The sequence below is a fragment of the Xiphophorus hellerii genome, chromosome 20 (assembly GCF_003331165.1).
Source record: "Xiphophorus hellerii strain 12219 chromosome 20, Xiphophorus_hellerii-4.1, whole genome shotgun sequence".
Lineage (NCBI taxonomy): Eukaryota > Metazoa > Chordata > Actinopteri > Cyprinodontiformes > Poeciliidae > Xiphophorus > Xiphophorus hellerii.
This window is the reverse complement of record NC_045691.1, coordinates 30,673,981-30,692,261: the sequence shown is the minus strand read 5'-3', so window position 1 is coordinate 30,692,261 and position 18,281 is coordinate 30,673,981.

Below are 18,281 nucleotides of genomic sequence, written 5' to 3'. Positions count from 1 at the left end.
CCCGCCCCCTCAGAACAGGAAGTGCCGTTTTTTTACTTGGAAAGCTCCGTTTATGGCTCTCTTGACCTAATCAAGATGATTCGGATGATAAACTCTGTCAATGCTCGCTGCTGGCTGAACCGTGTGGGCGTGGCCAAATGGCGAATATCAGTCCCTCGCCATATGCATACGTTTGGCTCTTATTCAGGCATGGATCATCCGATTGGCGCCAAACTGGATATGTATGACCTTTGTTCACCTCTAAAGAGCCCAACGGGTTTGAAATGTAATTTGGCTCCACTGCGCCCCCTAAGTTAATACATGGGTTGTATCTCCTCGACGCATCGACCGATCTGCGCCAGATTTTTCGACAGTCGTCGGGGAGCGCCGCCGAACGCATTCACGCCTGTCGCCCGGTGGACGGGCGGGGAAAACGCGCGACAGCTTCTGCGGCGGCTAGCGGGCGGCGATGCTGGAAACTGCGGCAGAGCTTCTGCGGTGGGGAGCGGGCTGCGGCTCTGGAAAACGTGCGAGAGCTTCTGCGCTGGCCGGAACCCCCGCGGTGGCCAATAGGCCGGAGCGGCGCTTGCTGCGAGGGCCGCCCGAGGCTGCTTGCAGCTTTAATTATTATTCTGCCCCCCTCTTCGTGTGCCTTTTTGGGGGCTTTATCATATTCAAAAACTCACCAAACTTGGCGGTCGCAACTAGAAAATTTAAAAATTTTGAATTTTAAGGTTGTCGCAAGAATCGCAAAAAAAATTGCTGAACGGCGGCAACTAGCAATTTTCTGTTGACACAATGGTATGAACGTACTTCATCGTAGAGACATGAAATTTGGTACACTTGTAGAGCTCACCAAAAGACTCAGAACTTACATTTAATGTTATAAGCCAACTATCACAGAAAGTCGGCCATTTTGTATTGAACGTCCATTTTTTACCTCGATTTTGACGTTTACAGCCTTCGTATTTGATCGAACTCCTCCTAGGGATTTCGATTGATCGACTTCAAACTCGGTCAGTCTGATCATAAGGCATGTTTGATTTAAAGTTATCAAATTGGTGAGTTTTGGAGCATGTTGAAGGGGGGTTAGCAGGGGTCAAAGTTCACCTACTCGCCATGAAACACGAAACTCTTATATTTCCTATATAAAAACACAAAGAGGGACCAAACTTTCAGTGATTGATCGGCATCGGGTGCCCTACAATACCCTATGGTCAAATGATGACATCACTTAGGCCACGCCCCCTGAGAACAGGAAGTGTCATGTTTTACTGTGAACGGTCGCTATCTTAGCCCTTTGACCTAATCAACATGAAACTGTGTCCAGAGACAGAAGACATGTTGGTGTGTTGTGGATTCCAACCCCGACCGGCTTTGACATAGCAGGTGGGCGTGGCGGCGTGGCGAAGTGACCTGTAACGCCGTTGCCATACGTTTGGCTCTGAATTCCACAATTTCGGGCCCAGCTGCTCCAAACTTACTAGGATGGATCCTTATCCACCCACCGACCGGAATTCATAACAAAATTTGGTGGGCGTGGCCTAATTTCTCTATAGCGACCCCTAGAGTATTTTAAATGAACAGCCCTAAGCCATGCTTTAACCTAGAATTACGAAACTTGGTACACATGTGTATCTTGTCAGGACGTACAAAAAAGTCTATTAGAGCCATGGTCGAAACCCAACAGGAAGTCGGCCATTTTGTATTGAAGGTCCATTTTGGACCTCGAGTTTGACGTTTACAGCCTTTGCATTTGATCGAACTCCTCCTAGGGATTTCGATTGATCGGCTTCAAACTCGGTCAGTCTGATCATAAGGCATGTCTGATTTAAAGTTATCAAATTGGTGACTGTCTGAGATTGCTGAAGGGGGGTTACCAGGGGTCAAAGTTCACCTACACGCCATGAAACACGAAACTCTTATATTTCCTATACAAAAACACATAGAGGGACCAAACTTTCAGTGATTGATCGTCATCGGGTGCCCTACAATACCCTATGGTCAAATGATGACATCACTTAGGCCACGCCCCCTGAGAACAGGAAGTGTCATGTTTTACTGTGAACGGTCGCTATCTTAGCCCTTTGACCTCATCAATATGAAACTGTGTCCAGAGACAGAAGACATGTTGGTGTGTTGAGGATTCCAACCCTGACCGGCTTTGACATAGCAGGTGGGCGTGGCGGCGTGGCGAAGTGACCTGTAACGCCGTTGCCATACGTTTGGCTCTGAATTCCACAATTTCGGGCCCAGCTGCTCCAAACTCACTAGGATGGATCCTTATCCACTCACCGACAGGAATTCATAACAAAATTTGGTGGGCGTGGCCTAATTTCTCTATAGCGACCCCTAGAGTATTTTAAATGAACAGCCCCAAGCCATGCTTAAACCTAGAATTACGAAACTTGGTACACATGTGTATTTTGTCGGGACGTACAAAAAAGTCTCTTAGAGCTATGCTCTAAACCCAACAGGAAGTCGGCCATTTTAGATTGAATTTCATTTGACCTCGATTTTGACGTTTACAGCATTCGTATTTGATCGAACTCCTCCTAGGGATTTCGATTGATCGGCTTCAAACTCGGTCAGTCTGATCATAAGGCATGTCTGATTTAAAGTTATCAAATTGGTGACTGTATGAGCTTGCTGAAGGGGGGTTACCAGGGGTCAAAGTTCACCTACTCGCCATGAAACACGAAACTCTTATATATCCTGCACAGAAACTCACAGAGACACCAAATTTTCAGTTATTGATCAACAATAGGTGTCCTAAAATACCCTGTGGTGAAATTATGACATCGCTTAGGCCACGCCCCCTGAGAACAGGAAGTGTCATGTTTTACTGTGAACGGTCGCTATCTTAGCCCTTTCACCTAATCAACATGAAACTGTGTCCAGAGACAGAAGACATGTTGGTGTGTTGTGGATTCAAGCCCTGACCGGCTGCGATGAAGCAGCTGGGTGTGGCGGCGTGGCGAAGTGACCTGTAACGCCGATGCCATACGTTTGCTTCTAGATTCCACATGTTTCGACCGAGCTGCACCAAACTTGGCCTCAGTGATGCTGTTGTGATGCCTGACAATGCTATGTCATCATATTATGACGTCATCTAAGCCCCGCCCCCTCAGAATGAATTAGAGAGATCTTCTGTGTAATTACATAATAAACAGTACATGTTCGTCGTTTGTAGGGCAATGCTGCCCTCTGCTGGCCACTGAAATAGTTTCATTATTTCAGTAATTCGACACCAGAGGGCAGCATTGCCCTGCAGATGAAATTCTTCGATTTTGTAATACACAGGAAAAAATGAAATATTGGTATTTCTAACACAAAAACTCACAGAGACTCCAAACTTTCAGTGATTGATCGTCATCAGGTGGCCTACAATACCATATGGTCAAATGATGACATCACGTAGGCCACGCCCCCTGAGAACAGGAAGTGTCATGTTTTACTGTGAACGGTCGCTCTCTTAGCCCTTTGACCTAATCAACATGAACCTGTGTCCAGAGACAGAAGACATGTTGGTGTGTTGAGGTTTCCAACCCTGACCGGCTTTGAGATAGCAGCTGGGCGTGGCGGCGTGGCGAAGTGACCTGTAACGCCGATGCCATACTTTTGCTTCTAGATTCCACATGTTTCGACCGAGCTGCACCAAACTTGCCTTGAGTGATGCTGGTGTGATGTCTGAAAATTCTATGTCATCAGATTATGACGTCATCTAAGCCCCGCCCCCTCAGAACAGGAAGTGCTATTTTTTTCCTTGGAAACTTTCATCTATGGCTCTCTTGACCTAATCAAGGTGATTCTGTGTTGGATGACAGATAGGAAGTTGGTCTCGCTTGCTTTAAAGTGCCAAGAGTTTTCAATGGCGGCAACGCCGTTCGTATACGTTTGCCTCTACATTCCACATATTTTGACCGAGCTGCATCAAACTTGGCCTGAGTGATCCTGGAGGCTTGCCCGTCAATCCTACGTCATCACATTATTATGTCATCTAAGCCCCGCCCCCTCGGAACCGGAAGTGCCGTTTTTTTCCTTGGAAAGCTCTGTTTATGGCTCTCTTGACCTAATCAAGGTGATTCTGTGTTGGATGACAGATAGGAAGTTGGTCTCGCTTGCTTTAAAGTGCCAAGAGTTTTCAATGGCGGCAACGCCGTTCGTATACGTTTGCCTCTACATTCCACATATTTTGACCGAGCTGCATCAAACTTGGCCTGAGTGATCCTGGAGGCTTGCCCGTCGATCCTACGTCATCACATTATGACGTCATCTAAGCCCCGCCCCCTCGGAACCGGAAGTGCCGTTTTTTTCCTTGGAAAGCTCCATTTATGGCTCTCTTGACCTAATCAAGATGATTCGGATGATGAGCTCTGTCATTGCTCGCTGCTGGCTGAACCGTGTGGGCGTGGCCAAACGGCGAATATCAGTCCCTCGCCATATACATACGTTTGGCTCTAATTCACACATGGATCATCCGATTGGCGCCAAACTGGATATGTATGACCTTTGTTCACCTCTAAAGAGCCCAACGGGTTTGAGATGTAATTTGACTCCACTGCGCCCCCTAAGTTAATACATCGGCCGTATCTCCTCGACGCATCGACCGATCTGCACCAGATTTTTCGACAGTCGTCGGGGAGCGCCGCCGAACGCATTCACGCCTGTCGCCCGGTGGACGGGCGGGGAAAATGCGCGACAGCTTCTGCGGCGGCTAGCGGGCGGCGATGCTGGAAACTGCGGCAGAGCTTCTGCGGTGGGGAGCGGGCTGCGGCTCTGGAAAACGCGCGAGAGCTTCTGCGGTGGCCAGAACCCCCGCGGTGGCCAATAGGCCGGAGCGGCGCTTGCTGCGAGGGCCGCCCGAGGCTGCTTGCAGCTTTAATTAGGCCCGAGCAGCAAAGCGCTGCGAAGGCCTATTGTTTCTGTACTGTTTCTTATTATTATTACGATTCTGCCCCCCCAAAGAGGCGCCTTTTTGGGGGCTTTATCATATTCAAAAACTCACCAAACTAGGCGGTCGCGACTAGAAAATTTAAAAATTTTGAATTTTAAGGTTGTCGCAAAAATCGCATAAAAAATTGCTGAACGGCGGCAACTAGCAATTTTCTGTTGACACAATGGTATGAACGTACTTCATCGTAGAGACATGAAATTTGGTACACTTGTAGAGCTCACCAAAAGACTCAGAACTTACATTTAATGTTATAAGCCAACTATCACAGAAAGTCGGCCATTTTGTATTGAACGTCAATTTTTTTCCTCGATTTTGACGTTTACAGCCTTCGTATTTGATCGAACTCCTCCTAGGGATTTCGATTGATCGACTTCAAACTCGGTCAGTCTGATCATAAGGCATGTTTGATTTAAAGTTATCAAATTGGTGAGTTTTGGAGCATGTTGAAGGGGGGTTAGCAGGGGTCAAAGTTCACCTACTCGCCATGAAACACGAAACTCTTATATTTCCTATACAAAAACACATAGAGGGACCAAACTTTCAGTGATTGATCGGCATCGGGTGCCCTACAATACCCTATGGTGAAATGATGACATCACTTAGGCCACGCCCCCTGAGAACAGGAAGTGTCATGTTTTACTGTGAACGGTCGCTATCTTAGCCCTTTGACCTCATCAATATGAAACTGTGTCCAGAGACAGAAGACATGTTGGTGTGTTGAGGATTCCAACCCTGACCGGCTTTGACATAGCAGGTGGGCGTGGCGGCGTGGCGAAGTGACCTGTAACGCCGTTGCCATACGTTTGGCTCTGAATTCCACAATTTCGGGCCCAGCTGCTCCAAACTCACTAGGATGGATCCTTATCCACTCACCGACAGGAATTCATAACAAAATTTGGTGGGCGTGGCCTAATTTTTCTATAGCGACCCCTAGAGTATTTTAAATGAACAGCCCCATGCCATGCTTTATCCTAGAATTACGAAACTTGGTACACATGTGTATCTTGTCAGGACGTACAAAAAAGTCTCTTGGAGCCATGCTCTAAACCCAACAGGAAGTCGGCCATTTTGTATTGAAGGTCCATTTTGGACCTCGAGTGTGACGTTTACAGCCTTTGCATTTGATCGAACTCCTCCTAGGGATTTCGATTGATCGGCTTCAAACTCGGTCAGTCTGATCATAAGGCATGTCTGATTTAAAGTTATCAAATTGGTGACTGTATGATCTTGCTGAAGGGGGGTTACCAGGGGTCAAAGTTCACCTACTCGCCATGAAACACGAAACTCTTATATTTCCTATACAAAAACACATAGAGGGACCAAACTTTCTGGGATTGATCGTCATCGGGTGTCCTAAAATACCCTGTCGTGAAATTATTTTTTTACGTAGGCCACGCCCCCTGAGAACAGGAAGTGTCATGTTTTACTGTGAACGGTCGCTATCTTAGCCCTTTGACCTAATCAACATGAAACTGTGTCCAGAGACAGAAGACATGTTGGTGTGTTGTGGATTCAAGCCCTGACCGGCTGCGATGAAGCAGCTGGGTGTGGCGGCGTGGCGAAGTGACCTGTAACGCCGATGCCATACGTTTGCTTCTAGATTCCACATGTTTCGACCGAGCTGCACCAAACTTGGCCTCAGTGATGCTGTTGTGATGCCTGACAATGCTATGTCATCATATTATGACGTCATCTAAGCCCCGCCCCCTCAGAATGAATTAGAGAGATCTTCTGTGTAATTACATAATAAACAGTACATGTTCGTCGTTTGTAGGGCAATGCTGCCCTCTGCTGGCCACTAAAATAGTTTCATTATTTCAGTAATTCGACACCAGAGGGCAGCATTGCCCTGCAGATGAAATTCTTCGATTTTGTAATAGACAGGAAAAAATGAAAAATTGGTATTTCTAACACAATCCAAGACTCCAAACTTTCAGTGATTGATCGTCATCAGGTGGCCTAAAATACCATATGGTCAAATGATGACATCACGTAGGCCACGCCCCCTGAGAACAGGAAGTGTCATGTTTTACTGTGAACGGTCGCTCTCTTAGCCCTTTGACCTAATCAACATGAACCTGTGTCCAGAGACAGAAGACATGTTGGTGTGTTGAGGTTTCCAACCCTGACCGGCTTTGAGATAGCAGCTGGGCGTGGCGGCGTGGCGAAGTGACCTGTAACGCCGATGCCATACTTTTGCTTCTAGATTCCACATGTTTCGACCGAGCTGCACCAAACTTGGCTTGAGTGATGCTGGTGTGATGTCTGAAAATTCTATGTCATCAGATTATGACGTCATCTAAGCCCCGCCCCCTCAGAACAGGAAGTGCTATTTTTTTCCTTGGAAACTTTCATCTATGGCTCTCTTGACCTAATCAAGGTGATTCTGTGTTGGATGACAGATAGGAAGTTGATCTCGCTTGCTTTAAAGTGCCAAGAGTTTTCAATGGCGGCAACGCCGTTCGTATACGTTTGCCTCTACATTCCACATATTTTGACCGAGCTGCATCAAACTTGGCCTGAGTGATCCTGGAGGCTTGCCCGTCAATCCTACGTCATCACATTATGACGTCATCTAAGCCCCGCCCCCTCGGAACAGGAAGTGCCATTTTTTTTCCTTGGATAGCTCTGTTTATGGCTCTCTTGACCTAATCAAGGTGATTCTGTGTTGGATGACAGATAGGAAGTTGGTCTCGCTTGCTTTAAAGTGCCAAGAGTTTTCAATGGCGGCAACGCCGTTCGTATACGTTTGCCTCTACATTCCACATATTTTGACCGAGCTGCATCAAACTTTGCCTGAGTAATCCTGGTGGTATGCCCGTCGACCCTATGTCATCATATTATGACGTCATCTAAGCCCCGCCCCCTCGGAACAGGAAGTGCCGTTTTTTTCCTTGGAAAGCTCCGTTTATGGCTCTCTTGACCTAATCAAGGTAATTCGGATGATAAACTCTGTCAATGCTCGCTTCTGGCTGAACCGTGTGGCGTGGCCAAATGGCGAATATCAGTCCCTCGCCATATACATACGTTTGGCTCTAATTCACACATGGATCATCCGATTGACGCCAAACTGGATATGTATGACCTTTGTTCACCTCTAAAGAGCCCGACGGGATTGAGATGTAATTTGGCTCCACTGCGCCCCCTAAGTTAATACATGGGTTGTATCTCCTCGACGCATCGACCGATCTGCGCCAGATTTTTCGACAGTCGTCGGGGAGCGCCGCCGAACGCATTCACGCCTGTCGCCCGGTGGACAGGCGGGGAAAACGCGCGACAGCTTCTGCGGCGGCTAGCGGGCGGCGATGCTGGAAACTGCGGCAGAGCTTCCGCGGTGGGGAGCGGGCTGCGGCTCTGGAAAACGCGCGAGAGCTTCTGCGCTGGCCGGAACCCCCGCGGTGGCCAATAGGCCAGAGCGGCGCTTGCTGCGAGGGCCGCCCGAGGCTGCTCGCAGCTTTAATTATTATTATTATTATTCTTATTATTCTTCCACCCAAATGAATTGCCTTTTTGGGGGCTTTATCATATTCAAAAACTCACCAAACTTGGCGGTCGCGACTAGAAAAATTCAAAATTTTGAATTTTAAGGTTGTCACAAAAATCGCAAAAAAAATTGCTCAACGGCGGCAACTAGCAATTTTCTGTTGACACAATGGTATGAACGTACTTCATCGTAGAGACATGAAATTTGGTACACTTGTAGAGCTCACCAAAAGACTCAGAACTTACATTTAATGTTATAAGCCAACTATCACAGGAAGTCGGCCATTTTGTATTGAAAGTCCATTTTTTACCTCGATTTTGACGTTTACAGCCTTCGTATTTGATCGAACTCCTCCTAGGGATTTTGATTGATCGGCTTCAAACTCGGTCAGTCTGATCATAAGGCATGTCTGATTTAAAGTTATCAAATTGGTGAGTTTTGGAGCATGTTGAAGGGGGGTTAGCAGGGGTCAAAGTTCACCTACTCGCCATGAAACACGAAACTCTTATATTTCCTATACAAAAACACAGAGAGGGACCAAACTTTCATTGATTGATTGTCATCGGGTGTCCTAAAATACCCTGTGGTGAAATTATTTTTTTAAGTAGGCCACGCCCCCTGAGAACAGGAAGTGTCATGTTTTACTGTGAACGGTCGCTATCTTAGCCCTTTGACCTAATCAACATGAAACTGTGTCCAGAGACAGAAGACATGTTGGTGTGTTGAGTAATCCAACCCCGACCGGCTGCGATGAAGCAGGTGGGCGTGGCGGCGTTGCGAACGCCGTCGAATTTCGTTTGGCTCTGAATTCCACAATTTCGGGCCCAGCTCCTCCTAACTCACTAGGATGGATCCTTATCCACCCACCGACAGGAATTCATAACAAAATTTGGTGGGCGTGGCCTAATTTCTCTATAGCGACCCCTAGAGTATTTTAAATGAACAGCCCCATGCCATGCTTTATCCTAGAATTACGAAACTTGGTACACATGTGTATCTTGTCAGGACGTACAAAAAAGTCTCTTGGAGCCATGCTCTAAACCCAACAGGAAGTCGGCCATTTTGTATTGAAGGTCCATTTTGGACCTCGAGTTTGACGTTTACAGCCTTTGCATTTGATCGAACTCCTCCTAGGGATTTCGATTGATCGGCTTCAAACTTGGTCAGTCTGATCATAAGGCATGTCTGATTTAAAGTTATCAAATTGGTGACTGTATGAGCTTGCTGAAGGGGGGTTACCAGGGGTCAAAGTTCACCTACTCGCCATGAAACACGAAACTCTTATATTTCCTATACAAAAACACATAGAGGGACCAAACTTTCTGGGATTGATCGTCATCGGGTGTCCTAAAATACCCTGTGGTGAAATTATTTTTTTACGTAGGCCACGCCCCCTGAGAACAGGAAGTGTCATGTTTTACTGTGAACGGTCGCTATCTTAGCCCTTTGACCTAATCAACATGAAACTGTGTCCAGAGACAGAAGACATGTTGGTGTGTTGTGGACTCCAACCCCGACCGGCTGCGATGAAGCAGGTGGGCGTGGCGGCGTTGCGAACGCCGTCAAATTTCGTTTGGCTCTGAATTCCACAGTTTCGGGGTGAGCTGCTCCAAACTCACTAGGATGGATCCTTATTGACCCGCCAACAGGAATTCATAACAAAATTTGGAGGGCGTGGCCTAATTTCTCTATATCGCCCCCTAGAATATTTCAAAAACTCAGCCCCAAGCCATGCTTTAGCTTAGAATTACGAAACTTGGTACACATGTGTATCTTGTCAGGACGTACAAAAAAGTCTCTTGGAGCCATGCTCTAAACCCAACAGGAAGTCGGCCATTTTAGATTGAAGTTCATTTGACCTCGATTTTGACGTTTACAGCTTTCGTATTTGATCAAACTCCTCCTAGGGATTTCGATTGATCGACTTCAAACTTGGTCAGTCTGATCATAAGGCATGTCTGATTTAAAGTTATCAAATTGGTGAGTTTTGGAGCATGTTGAAGGGGGGTTAGCAAGGCTCAAAGTTCCCCTGTGATCGACTGTGTAATACAAAGGGCTTTGTCATGTGTAGGGCAATGCTGCCCTCTGGTGTCGAATTACTGAAATAATGAAACTATTTCTGTAATTTCAGTAATTCGACACCAGAGGGCAGCATTGCCCTACGGAATGACAGTTCAATGTTGAATTATAGAGGAAAAAATTAAATAATTTGTAATTCTAACACAAAAACTGACAGAGACACCAAAGTTTGAGTTATTGATCATCCTCGGGTGTAGAATAATATCCAATGGTCAAATGATGACATCACGTAGGCCACGCCCTCTGACAACAGGAAGTCTTGTATTTTACTGTGAACGGTCGATAGCTTCTGCACCAAACTTTGCACGAGTGACCCTGGTGGGATCCTTGACGACCCTATGTCATCATATTATGACGTCATCTAAGCCCCGCCCCCTCAGAACAGGAAGTGCCGTTTTTTTACTTGGAAAGCTCCGTTTATGGCTCTCTTGACCTAATCAAGATGATTCGGATGATAAACTCTGTCAATGCTCGCTGCTGGCTGAACCGTGTGGGCGTGGCCAAATGGCGAATATCAGTCCCTCGCCATATGCATACGTTTGGCTCTTATTCAGGCATGGATCATCCGATTGGCGCCAAACTGGATATGTATGACCTTTGTTCACCTCTAAAGAGCCCAACGGGTTTGAAATGTAATTTGGCTCCACTGCGCCCCCTAAGTTAATACATGGGTTGTATCTCCTCGACGCATCGACCGATCTGCGCCAGATTTTTCGACAGTCGTCGGGGAGCGCCGCCGAACGCATTCACGCCTGTCGCCCGGTGGACAGGCGGGGAAAACGCGCGACAGCTTCTGCGGCGGCTAGCGGGCGGCGATGCTGGAAACTGCGGCAGAGCTTCTGCGGTGGGGAGCGGGCTGCGGCTCTGGAAAACGTGCGAGAGCTTCTGCGCTGGCCGGAACCCCCGCGGTGGCCAATAGGCCGGAGCGGCGCTTGCTGCGAGGGCCGCCCGAGGCTGCTTGCAGCTTTAATTAGGCCCGAGCAGCAAAGCGCTGCGAAGGCCTATTGTATCTGTACTGTTTATTATTATTATTATTATTAGGCCCGAGCAGCAAAGCGCTGCGAAGGCCTATTGTATCTGTACTGTTTATTATTATTATTATTATTATTAGGCCCGAGCAGCAAAGCGCTGCGAAGGCCTATTGTATCTGTACTGTTTATTATTATTATTATTATTATTATTCTTATTATTCTTCCACCCAAATGAATTGCCTTTTTGGGGGCTTTATCATATTCAAAAACTCACCAAACTTGGCGGTCGCGACTAGAAAAATTCAAAATTTTGAATTTTAAGGTTGTCACAAAAATCGCAAAAAAAATTGCTCAACGGCGGCAACTAGCAATTTTCTGTTGACACAATGGTATGAACGTACTTCATCGTAGAGACATGAAATTTCGTACACTTGTAGAGCTCACCAAAAGACTCAGAACTTACATTTAATGTTATAAGCCAACTATCACAGGAAGTCGGCCATTTTGTATTGAAAGTCCATTTTTTACCTCGATTTTGACGTTTACAGCCTTCGTATTTGATCGAACTCCTCCTAGGGATTTTGATTGATCGGCTTCAAACTCGGTCAGTCTGATCATAAGGCATGTCTGATTTAAAGTTATCAAATTGGTGAGTTTTGGAGCATGTTGAAGGGGGGTTAGCAGGGGTCAAAGTTCACCTACTCGCCATGAAACACGAAACTCTTATATTTCCTATACAAAAACACAGAGAGGGACCAAACTTTCATTGATTGATTGTCATCGGGTGTCCTAAAATACCCTGTGGTGAAATTATTTTTTTAAGTAGGCCACGCCCCCTGAGAACAGGAAGTGTCATGTTTTACTGTGAACGGTCGCTATCTTAGCCCTTTGACCTAATCAACATGAAACTGTGTCCAGAGACAGAAGACATGTTGGTGTGTTGAGTAATCCAACCCCGACCGGCTGCGATGAAGCAGGTGGGCGTGGCGGCGTTGCGAACGCCGTCGAATTTCGTTTGGCTCTGAATTCCACAATTTCGGGCCCAGCTCCTCCTAACTCACTAGGATGGATCCTTATCCACCCACCGACAGGAATTCATAACAAAATTTGGTGGGCGTGGCCTAATTTCTCTATAGCGACCCCTAGAGTATTTTAAATGAACAGCCCCATGCCATGCTTTATCCTAGAATTACGAAACTTGGTACACATGTGTATCTTGTCAGGACGTACAAAAAAGTCTCTTGGAGCCATGCTCTAAACCCAACAGGAAGTCGGCCATTTTGTATTGAAGGTCCATTTTGGACCTCGAGTTTGACGTTTACAGCCTTTGCATTTGATCGAACTCCTCCTAGGGATTTCGATTGATCGGCTTCAAACTTGGTCAGTCTGATCATAAGGCATGTCTGATTTAAAGTTATCAAATTGGTGACTGTATGAGCTTGCTGAAGGGGGGTTACCAGGGGTCAAAGTTCACCTACTCGCCATGAAACACGAAACTCTTATATTTCCTATACAAAAACACATAGAGGGACCAAACTTTCTGGGATTGATCGTCATCGGGTGTCCTAAAATACCCTGTGGTGAAATTATTTTTTTACGTAGGCCACGCCCCCTGAGAACAGGAAGTGTCATGTTTTACTGTGAACGGTCGCTATCTTAGCCCTTTGACCTAATCAACATGAAACTGTGTCCAGAGACAGAAGACATGTTGGTGTGTTGTGGACTCCAACCCCGACCGGCTGCGATGAAGCAGGTGGGCGTGGCGGCGTTGCGAACGCCGTCAAATTTCGTTTGGCTCTGAATTCCACAGTTTCGGGGTGAGCTGCTCCAAACTCACTAGGATGGATCCTTATTGACCCGCCAACAGGAATTCATAACAAAATTTGGAGGGCGTGGCCTAATTTCTCTATATCGCCCCCTAGAATATTTCAAAAACTCAGCCCCAAGCCATGCTTTAGCTTAGAATTACGAAACTTGGTACACATGTGTATCTTGTCAGGACGTACAAAAAAGTCTCTTGGAGCCATGCTCTAAACCCAACAGGAAGTCGGCCATTTTAGATTGAAGTTCATTTGACCTCGATTTTGACGTTTACAGCTTTCGTATTTGATCAAACTCCTCCTAGGGATTTCGATTGATCGACTTCAAACTTGGTCAGTCTGATCATAAGGCATGTCTGATTTAAAGTTATCAAATTGGTGAGTTTTGGAGCATGTTGAAGGGGGGTTAGCAAGGCTCAAAGTTCCCCTGTGATCGACTGTGTAATACAAAGGGCTTTGTCATGTGTAGGGCAATGCTGCCCTCTGGTGTCGAATTACTGAAATAATGAAACTATTTCTGTAATTTCAGTAATTCGACACCAGAGGGCAGCATTGCCCTACGGAATGACAGTTCAATGTTGAATTATAGAGGAAAAAATTAAATAATTTGTAATTCTAACACAAAAACTGACAGAGACACCAAAGTTTGAGTTATTGATCATCCTCGGGTGTAGAATAATATCCAATGGTCAAATGATGACATCACGTAGGCCACGCCCTCTGACAACAGGAAGTCTTGTATTTTACTGTGAACGGTCGATAGCTTCTGCACCAAACTTTGCACGAGTGACCCTGGTGGGATCCTTGACGACCCTATGTCATCATATTATGACGTCATCTAAGCCCCGCCCCCTCAGAACAGGAAGTGCCGTTTTTTTACTTGGAAAGCTCCGTTTATGGCTCTCTTGACCTAATCAAGATGATTCGGATGATAAACTCTGTCAATGCTCGCTGCTGGCTGAACCGTGTGGGCGTGGCCAAATGGCGAATATCAGTCCCTCGCCATATGCATACGTTTGGCTCTTATTCAGGCATGGATCATCCGATTGGCGCCAAACTGGATATGTATGACCTTTGTTCACCTCTAAAGAGCCCAACGGGTTTGAAATGTAATTTGGCTCCACTGCGCCCCCTAAGTTAATACATGGGTTGTATCTCCTCGACGCATCGACCGATCTGCGCCAGATTTTTCGACAGTCGTCGGGGAGCGCCGCCGAACGCATTCACGCCTGTCGCCCGGTGGACAGGCGGGGAAAACGCGCGACAGCTTCTGCGGCGGCTAGCGGGCGGCGATGCTGGAAACTGCGGCAGAGCTTCTGCGGTGGGGAGCGGGCTGCGGCTCTGGAAAACGTGCGAGAGCTTGTGCGCTGGCCGGAACCCCCGCGGTGGCCAATAGGCCGGAGCGGCGCTTGCTGCGAGGGCCGCCCGAGGCTGCTTGCAGCTTTAATTATTCTTATTATTCTTCCACCCAAATGAATTGCCTTTTTGGGGGCTTTATCATATTCAAAAACTCACCAAACTTGGCGGTCGCGACTAGAAAAATTCAAAATTTTGAATTTTAAGGTTGTCACAAAAATCGCAAAAAAAATTGCTCAACGGCGGCAACTAGCAATTTTCTGTTGACACAATGGTATGAACGTACTTCATCGTAGAGACATGAAATTTGGTACACTTGTAGAGCTCACCAAAAGACTCAGAACTTACATTTAATGTTATAAGCCAACTATCACAGGAAGTCGGCCATTTTGTATTGAAAGTCCATTTTTTACCTCGATTTTGACGTTTACAGCCTTCGTATTTGATCGAACTCCTCCTAGGGATTTTGATTGATCGGCTTCAAACTCGGTCAGTCTGATCATAAGGCATGTCTGATTTAAAGTTATCAAATTGGTGAGTTTTGGAGCATGTTGAAGGGGGGTTAGCAGGGGTCAAAGTTCACCTACTCGCCATGAAACACGAAACTCTTATATTTCCTATACAAAAACACAGAGAGGGACCAAACTTTCATTGATTGATTGTCATCGGGTGTCCTAAAATACCCTGTGGTGAAATTATTTTTTTAAGTAGGCCACGCCCCCTGAGAACAGGAAGTGTCATGTTTTACTGTGAACGGTCGCTATCTTAGCCCTTTGACCTAATCAACATGAAACTGTGTCCAGAGACAGAAGACATGTTGGTGTGTTGAGTAATCCAACCCCGACCGGCTGCGATGAAGCAGGTGGGCGTGGCGGCGTTGCGAACGCCGTCGAATTTCGTTTGGCTCTGAATTCCACAATTTCGGGCCCAGCTCCTCCTAACTCACTAGGATGGATCCTTATCCACCCACCGACAGGAATTCATAACAAAATTTGGTGGGCGTGGCCTAATTTCTCTATAGCGACCCCTAGAGTATTTTAAATGAACAGCCCCATGCCATGCTTTATCCTAGAATTACGAAACTTGGTACACATGTGTATCTTGTCAGGACGTACAAAAAAGTCTCTTGGAGCCATGCTCTAAACCCAACAGGAAGTCGGCCATTTTGTATTGAAGGTCCATTTTGGACCTCGAGTTTGACGTTTACAGCCTTTGCATTTGATCGAACTCCTCCTAGGGATTTCGATTGATCGGCTTCAAACTTGGTCAGTCTGATCATAAGGCATGTCTGATTTAAAGTTATCAAATTGGTGACTGTATGAGCTTGCTGAAGGGGGGTTACCAGGGGTCAAAGTTCACCTACTCGCCATGAAACACGAAACTCTTATATTTCCTATACAAAAACACATAGAGGGACCAAACTTTCTGGGATTGATCGTCATCGGGTGTCCTAAAATACCCTGTGGTGAAATTATTTTTTTACGTAGGCCACGCCCCCTGAGAACAGGAAGTGTCATGTTTTACTGTGAACGGTCGCTATCTTAGCCCTTTGACCTAATCAACATGAAACTGTGTCCAGAGACAGAAGACATGTTGGTGTGTTGTGGACTCCAACCCCGACCGGCTGCGATGAAGCAGGTGGGCGTGGCGGCGTTGCGAACGCCGTCAAATTTCGTTTGGCTCTGAATTCCACAGTTTCGGGGTGAGCTGCTCCAAACTCACTAGGATGGATCCTTATTGACCCGCCAACAGGAATTCATAACAAAATTTGGTGGGCGTGGCCTAATTTCTCTATATCGCCCCCTAGAATATTTCAAAAAATCAGCCCCAAGCCATGCTTTAGCTTAGAATTACGAAACTTGGTACACATGTGTATCTTGTCAGGACGTACAAAAAAGTCTCTTGGAGCCATGCTCTAAACCCAACAGGAAGTCGGCCATTTTAGATAGAAGTTCATTTGACCTCGATTTTGACGTTTACAGCCTTCGTATTTGATCAAACTCCTCCTAGGGATTTCGATTGATGGACTTCAAACTTGGTCAGTCTGATCATAAGGCATGTCTGATTTAAAGTTATCAGATTGGTGAGTTTTGGAGCATGTTGAAGGGGGGTTAGCAAGGCTCAAAGTTCCCCTGTGATCGACTGTGTAATACAAAGGGCTTTGTCATGTGTAGGGCAATGCTGCCCTCTGGTGTCGAATTACTGAAATAATGAAACTATTTCAGTAATTTCAGTAATTCGACACCAGAGGGCAGCATTGCCCTACGGAATGACAGAGTTCAATTTTGATCGACTGTGTAATACAAAGGGCTTTGTCATGTGTAGGGCAATGCTGCCCTCTGGTGTCGAATTACTGAAATAATGAAACTATTTCAGTAATTTCAGTAATTCGACACCAGAGGGCAGCATTGCCCTACGGAATGACAGAGTTCAATTTTGATCGACTGTGTAATACAAAGGGCTTTGTCATGTGTAGGGCAATGCTGCCCTCTGGTGTCGAATTACTGAAATAATGAAACTATTTCAGTAATTTCAGTAATTCGACACCAGAGGGCAGCATTGCCCTACGGAATGACAGTTCAATGTTGAATTATAGAGGAAAAAATTAAATAATTTGTAATTCTAACACAAAAACTGACAGAGACACCAAAGTTTGAGTTATTGATCATCCTCGGGTGTAGAATAATATCCAATGGTCAAATGATGACATCACGTAGGCCACGCCCTCTGACAACAGGAAGTCTTGTATTTTACTGTGAACGGTCGATAGCTTCTGCACCAAAATTTGCACGACTGACCCTGGTGGGATCCTTGACGACCCTATGTCATCATATTATGACGTCATCTAAGCCCCGCCCCCTCAGAACAGGAAGTGCCGTTTTTTTACTTAGAAAGCTCCGTTTATGGCTCTCTTGACCTAATCAAGATGATTCGGATGATAAACTCTGTCAATGCTCGCTGCTGGCTGAACCGTGTGGGCGTGGCCAAATGGCGAATATCAGTCCCTCGCCATATGCATACGTTTGGCTCTTATTCAGGCATGGATCATCCGATTGGCGCCAAACTGGATATGTATGACCATTGTTCACCTCTAAAGAGCCCAACGGGTTTGAAATGTAATTTGGCTCCACTGCGCCCCCTAAGTTAATACATGGGTTGTATCTCCTCGACGCATCGACCGATCTGCGCCAGATTTTTCGACAATCGTCGGGCAGCGCCGCCGAACGCATTCACGCGTGTCGCCCGGTGGACGGGCGGGGAAAACGCGCGACAGCTTCTGCGGCGGCTGGCGGGCGGCGGTGCTGGAAACTGCGGCGGAGCTTCCGCGGTGGGGAGCGGGCTGCGGCTCCGGAAACCGAGCGAGAGCTTCTGCGGTGGCCGGAACCCCCGCGGTGGCCAATAGGCCGGAGCGGCGCTTGCTGCGAGGGCCGCCCGAGGCTGCTTGCAGCTTTAATTATTATTCTTATTATTCTTCCACCCAAATGAATTGCCTTTTTGGGGGCTTTATCATATTCAAAAACTCACCAAACTTGGCGGTCGCGACTAGAAAAATTCAAAATTTTGAATTTTAAGGTTGTCACAAAAATCGCAAAAAAAATTGCTCAACGGCGGCAACTAGCAATTTTCTGTTGACA